Source organism: Petaurus breviceps, unplaced genomic scaffold, assembly GCF_028583685.1.
Source record: "Petaurus breviceps papuanus isolate PSGF00001 unplaced genomic scaffold, PetGlider_PUasm1.0 90825, whole genome shotgun sequence".
NCBI lineage: Eukaryota > Metazoa > Chordata > Mammalia > Diprotodontia > Petauridae > Petaurus > Petaurus breviceps.
The window spans coordinates 3,352,207-3,368,097 of NW_027187353.1; positions in this window are offsets into that span (position 1 = coordinate 3,352,207).

The window sequence follows — 15,891 nt, forward strand, 5'->3', positions numbered from 1 at the left end:
TGCCTATGGCAGACAGAAAGAAGAAGACATGGAAGGGAGGGGGAAGAGGAATGTGAGGGGGTGAAGGGAAACTAGAGTGAGAGGGGGAAGAAGAGATGGAAAAAAGGAAGATGAGAGAGAAGAACAGGGAGGGGACAAAGGGAGACAGAATAAAAAAGGGTAGAAGGACTGGGGATGAGATGGGGGAGAGGAATGATAAAGGGGAAAGAGAGAGGAGGAAGGGCAGGGAGAACATGATAAGGAAAGAAAAAGAAGGAGAGGAGAGAGAAAAAGTGGAAGAGGAGGCAGGAGGGAGCAGAAAAAGACTAAGGAAGGAAGAATGGGAGAATCAAGATGGTAGGCAGGAGAAAGCAAGTGGGATGAGAATCATTGGGTTTGAGGAAAGAAAAGAAAAAAAGAACTAAGGAAGGAGAAGGCCCAGGAAGGAAGTAGGAGTGCAGCTGGGGTATGAGCTGGGCACCAGGGAGGAGATGCCAGTCTCAGTCACTATACCAGCTCTCTCCTCCTGGCCTGGATGGGGTTAATCCAGGCAGAAACACATATGCTTGCTACTGTTGGAGCTGGGGATCTGACACCAGTTTGCTGGGCTTGGCTTGTGAGAGAGACTTGGCAGCCAGGGTTACCTGCTCCCTTATCTCCTGTCATTCATCTCCCTACCCCACCCCCACCAACAGATCTCCCCCATCTCTGCAATACAGTATACATCCAGTAGAGCTTTTAACTTTCCCTAGACTGGAGAAGTAATAGACAGTTAGAGGCAAATCTTAAGTTAGAAGTAGGGGGAGGATTGAGGATATGGATTGTAGATAAGAAAAGGGAAGCCCTTGGGAAGAAGCCACTAGTCCCTTGTGGGAGTGTGTTGGAGTCAGCTCAACTGGGCTCCAAAGAAATGATTGTTAAAATTGTAGTGAGAACTTTTATACCTCAGAAACACTATAAATCAGGGTTTTATCTGCTATTTTGTTGATTGCCAACTCTAGACTTTAAAAAGTGATGGAGAAAATGTTAATAAAACATATTGAGGTTTTGGGGGGCTTTTTTTGGAGGGGAGAAGGCAAAGCAATTGGGATTAAGTGATTTGCCCAAGGTCACACAGCTAGTAGGTGTGTTAAGTGTCTGAAACTGGATTTGAACTTAGGTCCTCCTGACTCCAGGGCTGGTGCTCTATTCATCACACCACCTAGCTGCCCCAAGATTTAACTTTTTTTTTAAGCAATTGGGGTTAAATAACTTGCTCAAGGTTACACGGCCAGTTATTTCTGGGTGTGGTGCTGAGTATCTGAGCCTGGATTAGATCCCCCAGGTCATCCCGACACTGGGGCTGGTGATCTTACTCGATGAGCCACCTGACCGCCCCTAAGATTGAACTTTTTAAAGAATATCTAAACATTTATTAGCACACCCCTGTTTTATGCCCAATCCTGAGGCAGGACCAGGAGGCAACTTTGAAGACAGACCATCAGGGACCCCTTCAAGTACAGGGTTTTAAAGAGCCTCAAGAGATCCTTGTTCCACATCCTTCCCAGGAGGCTAGCATCTAAAGTAAGATGGGTTGGAAAGACCCAGGGTCCCTGAATGTAGGTTTGACTCTCTGGTTCTGGCGGTGGGTAAAGCCCAGGGAAGGGAGGATAGCCTAATCAGGGCTGGTTTGCAAAGTGCCTTAAATCCATGATCTCATTCAATGTCTACAACATTTCTGTTGTTCTGTCCTGAGAGGCAGGTCCTACAGGTATTAACTCCTTTTTTTCTTTTTTTGCTTTTTGGAGGGCAATTGGAGTTAAGTATCTTGCCCAAGGTCACACAGCTAGTAGGTGTGTTAAGTGTCTGAGGCCAGATTTGAACTCAGGTCCTCCTGGCTCCAGGGCCAGTGCTCTATTCACTACACCAGCTAGCCGCCCCAATTAACTCCTCTTTACAAGAAGATACTGAATCTCAGAGAGGGCTTGTAAGTGTTCAAGAAAGAATTTGAACCCAGACCTCACCAGCTTCCCTCTAGATTTACTCTTTCCATCACGTTCTGCTACTCCTTAGGCATAGTCTGTGCTGAGACTATCAGGGAGGAGTCCCTTCTAGACATCAGAGGCATCTGGGGGTTGAATTTAGGGACCGATGGTAGTCTATAGTGAGAGGTTACAGGGAGACCCCTGATTTATGTTCCTTTCACACCCACTGGCTTTCTGCAGTACTTGAAGTACTAAGTACCTTTAGCTCTTTACCCTTTGGGGTTCAGCATGGCCTTCTCCAGGTTCCCTTTCTACTGTAGATCCTCCTGAAAGGGAACCTAAGAGCAGTGCTAGGGGAAGGGGCAGGAATTTTGCTGGCTGGTTTCAGGCCTACCTCTGCTCCCTGGAAGGACAGTCTCAGCCACTTACTCCAGCCATGTGCTTTGTTACTTTGAGGGAAGGAGGAGGGCTCCAAGTTAACCAATAGCAGCTCCAAGGAGAAGGCGATTGGCACCTCAAAATGGACTGGAACTCTACTCCGATGGCTTGGCTTCTGCTGGTAGGTAAGTGAGGGGACTAGAAAGACAGCCAGGGAGCGCCCCTTCCCAGGGGGAGCCCACAAGGGTAAGTAAGCCTTGCTCTGGGAATTCTGCTGCACACCTCCAGGTTCTGTCCCCGCCTCTTTCCTGCCCAGGATCTCATCAATAGACAATCTGCCCACCAGTCACTCAGGAGTATTGATTACACGCTGATCTTTCCTCCCTGTCAACACTGACACTGGTAGCTGCTCTTTCTTTTTCTTTTCTTTTTTCCACTCTGAGTTTCCAAGGGCTGCAAGGAATCTTTGAGACCTTGAGAGACTGGAGCCCAACTGCTCGCCCCTTCCTACTTATTTTATGTGAAGGTCTAGCTCAGGCATCAACACGGGATCTTTCCTGAACCTCCCTCTTCCACTAGCTGCTAACCTCTTTCAACTACTTTGCTCTCATTTGTGCACACGTGCGCATACACACATATGTTTATGTATATATACATATATAGTATATTATATTTTATATGTATATAGTATATTATATTTAATTATTATATTTATACGGTATTTTATACTATTTTATGTTATATGTAGTATAATACATTATACACATATCTCTCTATAAGTGCTGTAACATGGGTGATGGGACTGGGTGTGCCCTTGGGCCACTTCCAGTGACACATCTGTTCTGAGTTCTTGCTAAAGGGGACGAAATCTGGAGGCTGGGACACATGTGCCATTGGAAGCAACCTAAGCAAAAGTTTAGACCTTGTCACATCTATATTTTGTGTATACTTATATATGTATTCATTGTCTCCTCCAATGAATGTAAACCCCTTGAGGGCAGGCTTTGTTTCACTTTTGTCTGTGTGTTCTCATACCTAGTACAGTGCTTAATAAATACTTATTGATTAATTGAAGAGGGATATGAGTTTTTTGGTGTAAGGAAAAAACCTTCCCAGTAATCAGAGATTTCCAAAACAGCAACTTGCATTTATTAAGCCTTTACTATATGCCAGGTGCTATGCTAAGCATTGTGGATACAAATGTGTGGGACAAGATGACCCTTGCCCAAAATCAAAATAAGCAGAAATATCTCTAAGTAGAAACAGGAAGGATTTATTTAATCACTTCTTCTTGCAAGAAAGGTGGTCTCGATACTAGAGGCAGTCTAGTAGGAGAGGCAAAATACAAAATGCAAAGCTTGGTTATATACCCAAAAGACCACCTCTTCCTCCCCCCTTTTGTTCTTTCCTGTTCCCATTAATTAGGGACTAAGGTGCACAATCTCAACTGCAAAAATTTGCTGGCAGTATAAGTGAAATGTCAGTAATATAAAAAAGCAGAAGGTACATGTCTAGCAGACGTGAAAACAGACAAAATATGTCATCGGTATCAACTTAGATATGAGAGCAGAACATAAATGTTCTCACAATATCAATATAGATATGAAAGCAGACAGTATTTTATGAATCAGGGATTTTAGGACATGGTGACCTGCCTGGAGTTCTGCAACAGGAGTTCCAATTTTACATTTGTACAGGTCAGATGGTGGTCAGTGGAAACAAGTCTGGAACATTTGGGCCGGCGGTTAAATTTGCAGGGTCTGTGATTTCCCCTCCTATGCATTAGCTAAGCTTAGTAAAAACTTCAATTTAAGACTAGGGAAGTAAGGCAAGGGTCCCAAGGCTCCCAGCCCAGGTTTCTAAGTCTTTGATACTTTATTACAATTCTGTTCAGATTTCTGGAATGTTACCTGAGAAATTTTCATTTTTATTCCATTCACAAATATAAGAAAAAGAAAGACATTCCCTTCCCCCAAGGATTCTGTTCTAATGGAAGAAGAAAATAAGACATGAAAGGCAGCTGAATGGGAGGTGAGGGTGTGTGTGTGTATGTGGGGGGGAAGTGAATGTGTCTCCTCCAGAAGTGGTGGGTGAGATTTTTTTGAATTTTTGTGTTTTTTTTTTTTGGAGGGGTAGGGAAATTGGGGCTAAGTGACTTTCCCAAGGTCACATGGCTAGTTTTGTATTAAGTGTCTGAGGCCGGATTTGAACTGAGGTCCTCCTGACTCCAGGGACGGTGCTCTATTCACTATGCCACCTAGCCTCCCCCTCACTGGAGATTTTCAGCAGAGGCTTGGATATGTTATGGAGGGAGTACCTTGGAGGTTGATTCCAACAAGTGGCCCTGGGACTCTCACCTCTGCATCTCCTGCTTCTCCCTGGAGTCCCCACCACACTTCTCACTTCTTCAGGCTGTTTCCCATCTCCCTGATGGGCAACTGAACAACAGGTTGGAGCATATAGGGAGAAACCAGTGTCAGACTTAGGGCTGGAAGGGGTGTTAGAGGCCATCTGGTTTAGTCCCCTCATTTTTCATCCATTAACAGCCCCAGACAGGTGATGTGTTTTGCCTAAAGTCACAGGATTATGGGAGCAAGGATTTAAAACTGAAAGGGAACACCAAGATCAAGTCTAACTCTCTTCACTTTATAGAAGAGGAAACTGAGTCCCGAAAGGGTTAAGTGACTTATCCAGGATATTAAATGTGTATTTGTTGATTGATATAGAATGACTATTTTGTATGTAGCACTGAGTGGGGGGGGGGGAGGATACTGTAGGTGTGGGTGGGTGAAAGTAAAGACAATCATTGCCTGAGGGGGTTACAATGTAGCCAGAAACACACAAGAGACTGAAAGTGAAGAAGACAGTAAAGAATAAAGTTTTATTTATGGGATTTCACTATAGAAGTTTAGAGAAGGGAAGGACCACAAGGTGATGGTCTGATCATGGAAGACTTCCTGGAGGAGGAAGAACTTGAGTTGGCCCCTAAAAATTCAGGAGGAAAGGAGGGAGAATGGGCACTTTGGGTGGAGAATGAGCGTGAAAGGGATTGGAAAGCTAAGGAAATGAACCTTTATCCTCATCCTGGACTTTGGAAGTAGGTAGAGCAAGTGGGATAGAGACTTTCCTCTCCATTTTGTGAAATAATATGTGGGCATCTGAAGCCATTTCTGCCCTCCTTTGTGATGATTTTCCTCTGCAAGTTACCAGAATCTTCCACTGCTGTGGCACCAGATGTCTTTTCTAACTAACTGGCTTAGCCATATCTGGGCAGTTTTCTTCCTCCCCTTCCGTTGTGTACTTAGAACTCTCTGAATAAATAAAATAAAATGAAACAAACAGAAAATCCTTCATCTTAACAAGTCTTCAGTAGAGTGCTTCTTCCTGGCCCTCATTAGATATAGCCAGTCACTGGTCAGAAAGCTCTTCATTCTTGCCAAACTCCAGCACCATCTTCCTAGCCACTTCTTTACTCCCCACACCCTTCCTTCTCTTCTAAAGCCTTAAACTTCAATAGAGCACCATGATAAAAGTGCAGCTCTGCCCCTCCCCCCAAGTTATTCAGTTTCTCTCAAGCACTTTGAATCCCTGGAGCCATTTCCCAGGTTCCCCCTGGTGGTATTTATTCTTCCCCTCATCAGTCACTAGCAGGATAGTTGGAAGGTTTGACAGGTCTCAGGAAGTTCTTGGTCATATCCTGGAAGACAGCAAACAGGCCCAGTGTTCACATATGGCTGCTCCCATAGTCCTCTCAAGGAAGTCTCCAATCACCAAGAACAATATTTCTTGCTATGACGGGTGGTGGATGTCCTCAATACTACCAACATCTCTGGATGGATCTTCTTTCTCAGTCTGGAGAGCACAGGAGGCTTCTTTCTTCTCAGAAGGTCCAGCTCATCCCATATCCAGAAGAGCCTCATACCCACGATTTCAGGTGATTTCCCCTCTTACCTCCTCGCTGGCATTTACCACCCTCCAACCCTTCCCTACTACTTTGGATTCCTCTCTGTCTCTTCAGTCTCTTGTTTCTTTACTTTCATCTGAGCATATTTCTTTCATCCTCTCTGATAAACCAGAGGGCATGAAAGCATTCATCCCCTTTACTCCAAAGGAGAATTCAATTTATACACAAAGTTGCACCTTCTCTCTGGAAGAAGCACAAATTGACCATAATCCTATCAGGCCATTGGTACTGCTCTCCTGCTGTCCTGACTGAGCAATCTGAAAACTGTATCTTCTTGACTTGCCTGAGCAAACAGCCTGGTTACTGCATCTGATTGCAGACTACAGGGTGCATTCGGTCACCAGGTACTCCTCAGGGACCATTGAGAGGGCATTTCTACCTGTCTAACCCTGCATGGAAATGGTCTGTTAATCAACTCAACAAACACTGATTAAACATCTACTATGTGTAAGTAATCATTCCATGGTTGAATCAAAAAATGTCAGAGCAAGTAAGGACCCCCTTCATTTTAAAAATGAAGAAACCTAGGGGCACAGAGGGTTAAATCTACCCCAAACCCTACAGCTTGTGAGAAACAGGGAGGACTCAAACTCAGGTCTATACTGACTCTTGATATAAGGTGCTTTTTGCTACACCAAGACTACCTTCTTCTAGGCTTCAGAAAGGCATAAAGTGAATTATTTTCTTCTAGGTTCTAATCCCTTAAATTGTGATGAACTATAGAGACTTAGTCTTAGCTGAGCTAAGCTTGAATGGTTAGTGGAAGACATAGGCCACTTTTCAGAGTCCCTGCCCCCCAGATCTCCAGGGAGTGGACAGTAGGAAGAAGATAGCAAGGATGGGCTGCTCTATGGCCCTAGGAAATTATGCTCTAGAGGCTCCTTCCTGACCAACAGGAGCCAGAATCAAGGGCTTGTCGATCTCCAAGGACAACTTTTGGAGCCTCCTCTTCTGTTTTCATAGATGCCCCATCACACGGACAATCCCTATATAGATCCACAGGTCGGGTCTTCACATGTTCAAAAGCAGCCTTCGTGCCCTCTCTAAGTCTTCCCTTTTTCAGGCCAAGCATCTCCAGTTCCTTCAACCAGTCCTCCTGTGGCACAGATTTGAGGTCCTTCACTGACCTGCTTGGTTGCCCTTCTTTGGACAGAGCCATCCTACATGTTAGCACCCAGGTTTGAACACAACAGTCTAGGTGTGGTCTGACTGGGGTTGAGTGCAGGGGGCCTCTCAATGCCATAATGACGGCTTTATTTTATGTGCATACAGCACTTTGAGAGCTTCAGAGCTCCCTATACATCTGACTTCATTTGATCCTCACAACCTTTTGAGGTAGGCACTGTTATCAACCCCACTTTACAGATGAGAAAACTAAGGCTCAGAGGAATTAAGTGACTGGTCTGAGGGTCACACAAATTAGTAAGAGTATGAGACAGGAACTCAGGCTTTCCTGCTTCCAAGTCTGACATTCTATCACTGGACTGTTGCTATGCCACCTTATTTCTTAAAGCTATGCAGCCTAAGGTTGGATTCTTTTTTTTTTCAGGGGGGTGGGGCTTCCCTTTCACATTGCTGAGGCAGTTAGGGGTACCATAGTGGTTCTGGGCCTGGAGTCAGGAAGACTTATTTTCCTGACCTGAAATCTGGTCTCAGATACTTACTAGCTGTGCGACCCTGGGCAAGTCACTTAACTCTGTTTGACTCAGTTTCCTCATCTGTAAAATGGACTGGAGAAGGAAATGGCAAATCACTCCAGGATCTTTGCCAAGAAAACACCAAATGGGGTCACAGAAAGTCAGACACAAGTGAAAAGCAATCCACACAACTCAACATTGCTGACTTGTTGAACTTGAAGTCCATTAAAACCCCCAGTTCTTTTTCAGTCAAATTACTTTCTAACTAGGCTTCCCATATTCTGTACTTGTGCAGTCTCATTTTTGAACTTGTGCTAGACTTTACTTTTTTTTTTTTTAGCAATCAGGGTTAAGTAACTTGCTCAAGGTTACACAGCCAGTTATTTCTGGATGTGGTGCTAAGTATTGGAGCCCAGATTCGATCCCCAGATCATCCTGACACCGGGGCCAGTGCTCTTACTCGCTGAGCCACCTGGCCGCCCTTAGACTTTACTTTTATCCCTATGATTTGATCTTGTTAGATTCAACTCAGTTCTCTAGCCTGTCAATATCTCTGTAGATCTTGATTCTAGCATCCAGCATGTTTGCTATTCTTCTAAGCTTTTTGCCTTCTGAAAACTTGCTAAACATACCATCTCTGCTATCTAAGTCATTGATAAAAATGTTAAATAGTACAACTCTGAGCACTGATCCCTAGGGCACTCCACTGGAGACCACCTTCAAAGCTATAATGGGACTATTAATGGTGACTCTTTGAGTCTAGCCATTCATCCAATTCCAAATTCATCTAATTATATGATCAACCAAAGTACATTCTCCATCTTTTCTGCAATGATAGCCCATTATTAAATATTGGACCATAATTAAATTAAACTATCTTGCTACCTCTTTGTTCTATAATTTAGTAATCCCGTCAAAAAGAAAGGAAATAAGAATAGTCTGACATGGTCCATGCTTGTCAAAGTCTCACTAGTTCTTTGTGATCACTGTTTCCTTTTCTGGCTGATCAGATCCGGCTGATACGGCTGACCTTTTTAAAAATAATCTATTCTTTTGTACTGGCATTGTTAATTATACAGTATGGCAGAAAGTAGGTATAGACCAACATCTCACCCTGTATACCAAGATGAGATCAAAATGGGTACATGATTTACACATAAAGGGTGATACCATAAGCAAATTAGTAGAGCAAGGAATAGTTTTATCTTTCAGATCTATGGATATCAATGGATAATTTAGGATCAAACAAGATACAGCAAGCATCATGAAATGTAAAATACGTCATTTTGATTATATAAAATTAAAAAGTTTTTGCACAAACAAAATCAAAATTAGAAAGAAAGCATAAAACTGATGGGAAAATTTACAGCAAGTTATCTCTGATAAAGGCCTCATTTCTCTAATATATAGAGAACTGAGTCAAATTAAAAGAATACTAATCATTCCCCAATTGATAAATGGTCAAAGGATATGAACAGGTAGCTTTAAGACAAAGAAATCAAAGCTACCTATCGTCATGTGAAAAAGATGTTCTAAATCACATCGATTAGAGGAATGCAAATGAAAACAGCTCTAAGGTACCACCTCACACCTATCAGATGACAAAAAAGGAAAATGATAAATGTTGGAGAGGTTGTGGGGAAACCAGGACACTAATGTAGTGTTGGTAAAGTTGGGAATTTATCCAGCCATTCTGGAGAGCAATTTGGAACTATGCTCAAAGGGCTATCAAACTGGGCATACCCTTTGACTCCTCAATAATACCACTGCTAGGTCTCTATCCCAAAGAGATTTTTTTTAATAAGTGAAAAGGACCTACTTGTAAAAAAACAACAAAAACAACTTATAGCAGCTCTTTTTGTGGTGGTTAAGAGTTGGAAATTGAGGCGATGCCCATCAATTGGGGGATGGCTAAACAAGTTGTGGTATACAAATGTAATGGAATATTATTGTGTTGTAAGCAATGACAGACAGAATGATTTCATAAAAATCTAGAAAGACTTACATGAACTGATGCAAAGTGAAGTGAGCAGAACCAGAAGAATGCTGTATATAGTAATAGAAATATTGTATGATAAAGAACTGTGAATGACAGCCATTTTCAACAAGACAATCCCAAAGGACTCATGATGAAACACACTATTCATCTTTTTTAAAAATTTAATTTATTTATTTGCTTTTAGTTTACAACATTCAGTTTCACAATCCCTTGAGTTTCAAATTTTTCTCCCTCTCCCTCTCCTTCCCCCTTCCCCCCACCGCCATGGCGGCATGCAATCAAATATAGGATCTACAAATACCTTCACATTAAATATTAGTCAGGTTGTAAAAAAGGATTATAACTGATGGAATCAACAATGGGAAAGAGAAAACAAAACAAAACAAGAAAAAGAGCAGGTAGTTTGCTTCAGTCTGCATTCACACTCTGTAGTTCTTTCTCTGGATATGGACATCTCTTTCCTTCATGAGTCTTTTGGAGTTATCTTATAACCTTGCATTGCTGAGAGGTGCCCACTCTTATCAAAGTTAGTTGTCACACATATATTGTGTCTGTAATTGTGTATAAATTTCTCCTGGTTCTGCTCTTCTCACTCAACATCAGTTTATATAAGTCTTTCCAAGTTTTTATGAAGTCCATCTGCTCCTCATTTCTTATAGCACAATAGTATACCATTACATTCATATACCATAACTTGTTCAGTCATTCCCCAATTGATGGGCATCCCCTTGATTTCCAATTCTTTGCCACCACAAAAAGAGCTGCTATAAATATTTTTGTACATACAGGTCCTCTTACGACTTCTGTGATCTCTTTGGGATACAACCCTAGAAGTGGTATTGCTGGGTCAAAGGGCATGTACTTATTTTTTTTAAATTAAATTTTATGTTTATTTTTAGTTTGCATCATTTCCACAAGATTTTGAGTTACAAATTTTCTCCCCGTCTTTCCCCTACCCACCTCTACAAAACAGAGACCCCACTGTATACCCACTCCCCCAATCTTCTCTCTCCCATATCTTCCCCCATGCCCTCTCTCACTTTCCAGTAGGGCAAGATGGATCTCTATACCCAAGTGCCTGTATATCTTATTTCTCAGTTGCATGTAAAAAAAAAATAATATATATTTTTAAACATTTGATTTAAAAACTTTGAATTCCAGATTCTTTTCCTTCCTCCCTCATCACTCACCCTTACTGGCAAGATAAGCAATTCAATATAGGTTGCACACGTGTAGCTATGCAAAACATTTACATAGTGGATATATTGTGAAAGATTGACTATATTTCCCTCCATCTTTCCCTCCCCCCACTTGTTCTATTCTCTACTTTGACCCTGTCCCTTTTCAAAAGTGTGTGCTTCCAACTTCCCTCCCCCCAACCTGCCCTCCCCTCCATTATCCCCCTCTTATCCCCTCCCCCTCTACTCTCCTATAGGGCGAGATACTTTTTTAGTGGATATGGCATTCCCTCCCTAAGCCAAATTCAATGAGAGTAAGGCTGACTCATTCCCTTTTTCCTTTCTGTTCCTCCCCTCCATTGTAACAGTTTTCCCTTGCCTCTTCTATATGAGATAATTCATCCCATTCTGTCTCTCCCCATCTTCTCTCATTATATTCCTCTCTCACCTCTTAATTTTATTTTTAAAATATCATCCCTTCCTATTCAATTGATCCTGTGCCTTCTGACTATGTATACCTGTACACATATATACACACACTCACATATGTATTCACATGCACATATACCCTCCTCCATATACATACATATGTATGTATACATCTATCTATCTATACATTTCTATTCCCTTCAACTATTCTCATACTGACAAAAGTTTCATAAATTATAATTATCATTTTTCCATATAGGAATGTAAATAGTTTGACTTCAATAAATTCCTTATGATTTCTTTTCCCTGTTTACCTTCTCTTGCTTCTTATATCTAAATGTCAAATTTTTTGTTCAACTCTGGTTTTTTTCATCAAGAATGCTTGAAAGAAGGGGTGGCTAGGTAGCACAGTAAGTAAGTTCTCCAACCCCGGAGTTGGGAGGACCTGGGATTGGTTCCAGCCTCAGATACTTAACACCCACACACACACACACACACACACACACACACAAAACTGGCCGTGTAAACTTGAGCAAGTTGCTTAACCCCAATTGCTTAAAAAAAAAAAAAGAATGCTTGAAAGTTCTCTATTTCATTAAATGATCACATTTTCCCCTGAAACATTATACTCAATTTGAGGTGATTCTTGGTTTTAATCCTAGCTCCTTTGACTTCCAGAATATCATATTCCGAGTCCTTCAATAACTCATTGTAGAAGCTGACAGATCCTATGTTATCCTAATTGTGTTTCCACAATATTCATATTGTTTCTTCTTGGCTGCTTGTAATATTTTCTTGATCTGGGAACTCTGGAACCTGGCTATAATATTCCTAGGAGCTTTCTTTTTGGGATCTTTTTCAAGAGGTGGATTCTTTCCATTTCTATTTTGCCCTCTGGTTCTAAAACATCAGGGCAATATTTTCCTTGAGAATTTCTTGAAGGATGATTTCTAGGTTCTTTTTTGATCATGGCTTTCAGGTAGTCCAATAATTTTTAAATTATCTCTCTTGGATCTATTTTCCAGGTCAGTGGCTTTTCCAATGAGATATTTCACATTGCCTTCTGTTTTTTCATTTGTTTGATTCTGTTTAATAGTATCTTGATTTCTCATAAAGTCACTAGCTTCCATTTGCTCCAATCTAATACTGAAGGAACTCTTCAGAGAGCTTTTAAGATTCTTTTTCCATCTGGCAAATTCGGCTTTTTAAGGCATTCTTCTCCTCATTGGCTTTTTGTGCCTCTTTTGCTATTTGAGTTAGTCTATTTTTTAAGGTTTTATTTTCTTCAGTCAGATTGTTGACTCTTTTTTCATGATTTTCTTGCATCATTCTCATTTCTCTTCCCAAATTTCCCTCCACTTGTCTTACTTGGTTTTCAAAATCCTTCTTAAGCTACTTTATGGCTTATAACCAGTTTATATCTTTCTTGGCAGCTTTTGGTGCAGGAGTTCTGACTTCGTTGTCTTCCTCCTATTCTATGCTTTTATTCATTTTGTCCCCTAAAAAAGGAATCCAAAGTCGGATTGCTGTGCTTGCTTTGCTTCCTTATGTTGCCACTCAATTACTTGACTTTTGAGCTTTTTGCCACGGTAGAACTCTGCTTCAATAGAGGAGAGCTTTGTCCCAAATTGCTGGGGTTTTCTCAGCTGTCAGAGCTATTAGTTGGCTGCCCTCTCTGAAGCCTCCACTGGCTCTGGCACCTGGTGACACACCCCAGGACCTCCACCCTAGACAGAGATACAGATCCAAGCAAGTTAAAGCAAGAGTGATTACCCCTCAGACTGGTTGCTTGGTCCCCCTACAATCTGCAGGCAGGAGCTCTGAATTAGCCACACAGTAGCGGCAACTGCCATGCCTCAGCCAGTTCTCCTTCTGGGGGTAGAGGCCAGACCACACTCCTGGACCCCCTGTTTCCACAAAGTCCACACTGACCTCTTAATTTGCCTTTGGCATTTATGGGTTGATTAGTTCTGGAAACCACCACAGCAGCTGGTGATACACTCTCCCAAATTCCCTCCAGCTGGTGGCTGGTCAGGGGCCACCCTGAAGCTAAAACTGCAGGCTCACATAGGGCTGGGCTCTACCCCCATCATGCTGCAATGGACCCTTCCTGTCTTCTTTCCAGGCTGCCTTCAGTGGAAAGTTTGTTTCTCTCTGTCTCTTTGTGGGTTCTGTAGCCCTAAAGTTTGTTCAGAGTCATTTTTTATAGGTATTTGAGGTGGTTATGGAGGGAGCAGAGTTTTCCTGCTTCTATGCGGCCATCTTGGCTCCACCTGGTATGCACTTATTTATAGCCCTTTGGGCATAGTTCCAGATTGTTCTCCAGAGTGGTTGAATCAGTTCACAACTCCAACAACAATGCATCAGTGTTCCAATTTTTCCACATCCTCTCTAGCATTTATCATTTTTCTGTTTTGTTACCTTAGCCAATCTGACCAGCGAGATGTGGTACTTCAGAGTTGTTTTGATTTGCATTTCTCTAAACAATTGTGATTTAGAGCATCATACTATTTATCTTTAGAGATATTTATTTTATCTTAAAACTGATATTGTTTGAGTACAGACTGAAGCATGCTATTTTTCACTTTCTTTCATTTGTTTTTTTTATCTTCAAGTCCTTTTTGTAAAAAATTACTAATATAGGAATGTTTTGCATGATTGAACATGTATAACTTAAATCAGATTGTTTACCATCTCAGGGAGAGGGGAGGGGAGGGGAGGGGGAGAGAGGAAGGAGGAAGAGATAGAATTTGGAACTTAAAATTTTTTTCAGAATGCTAAAATTAGTTTTACATGTAATTGGGGAAAAATAAAATATTATTAAAAAATAATTCATTCTTGAATCTTACCACAAGTTGGCCTTAGATAGTGGTCTTAGGGTTTGCAGACTCTTGTCTCATCCCTCTTTAGAAAATTTTGGGCAATAGTTTCCCCATCTGCAGAATGGATATAAAGATCCATGTACTTCCTACCTCATGGAGTTGTTTTGAAATGCAATAGAAATGTGAGTTATTATTATCATAGTCTTCATTATTATTGCCTCTTCCTAGAGCAGTCCAGTCTCTTCGTAGGTATTAGGTTGATGAAAGCTGCTCATTTTTCTCAGGTTCCTTGGCAGTTTTGGTTTCATCCCGACCTTATCCACGTGAATCCAGGCTCCTCATCCATCATCCCCTGCCAACTGTCTGGGCTCTCTTGAACTTGGCTCAGTTGTCCTCTGAAAACAATGTGAAGGGACTCTCCTTGTGGGCAGATGTGGGTAGAGAGAGAACCACTGCACCAAAATCAACATCCAGGGTTCAAAGACCAGCTTCCATGAAGGTTTTATCTAGTATGAGGTCTGAATCTGGCCAGATTTCTCCAGCTGTGCCTCTGGTCTCACCCTTTAGCTCAGACTCTCCTGCCCCCTTCATGTCCCCTGGATCCTCCAGTTCAGCTACCTCTGAACTGGTCCCATCTGGGTCAGTGGAGCTTGCTGTCACCAGAACAACAACCAAGTCTATGACTACATCCAATGCTGTTGCCTCTGTCTCTGGGTCTATGGAACAGTTGTTGATATCTGAATCTCCTAGAGTCATTTCTTCACCCTCATCTCTTGATTCAAGGCCATCAGTTGATGGTTTGATGCCCAATGAGACCTCCAGGACTGAAAGATATAAACATCCTTCATCATTCTTGCATGGCCTTGATTATAGGCCTAAGGTTAACATATCCATAGCCCCAGGGGAGCCCACCACCTCTGAATTGAACACATCTGGATTGACCACACAACCAGTTGGAATCTCACCTGCACTTACCACCATATCTGCCTCTTCTGCTGAGAACAAAGGTCCCACACCAACTCAGGCATCCATATCTGTTTCCCCTCTGATGGAAGGACCAGGGATGGTAGGGAGCCCTCCTTTTCTGAGCCCTGGCACAACTGAAGCAAATACCTCCTTGCACCTGACACAGGCTCCAAATGACCCAGGGAATGCCATTCCTATAGTCACCTTGAAGTCAAATGCTTCCACACCTGCATCCATCACATTGGCATCTACTGAGCTTTCATCACCAGTGGTACCTGAGTTTTCTGTCCTAGTTACTCTTCATGCTAAAGAGACTGAACCTCCTACTCCTGGACCTTCAGTGCAGCCAGAATCTAAACCTTCTCCCACTAGAAGAGCTTTACCATCCCTGATGCAGAACACAGATCCACCAAGCAATGCTATTGTTTCCAGTGTGACCTCTAGCTCAAGGGGCCCTTCCACCCTTTCATCCCTATCAACATTACCACTACCATCTCCAACACTATATTCACCATCACCATCACCGCCGCCACCACCACCACCATCATCATCATCATCACTATCACCATCACCAT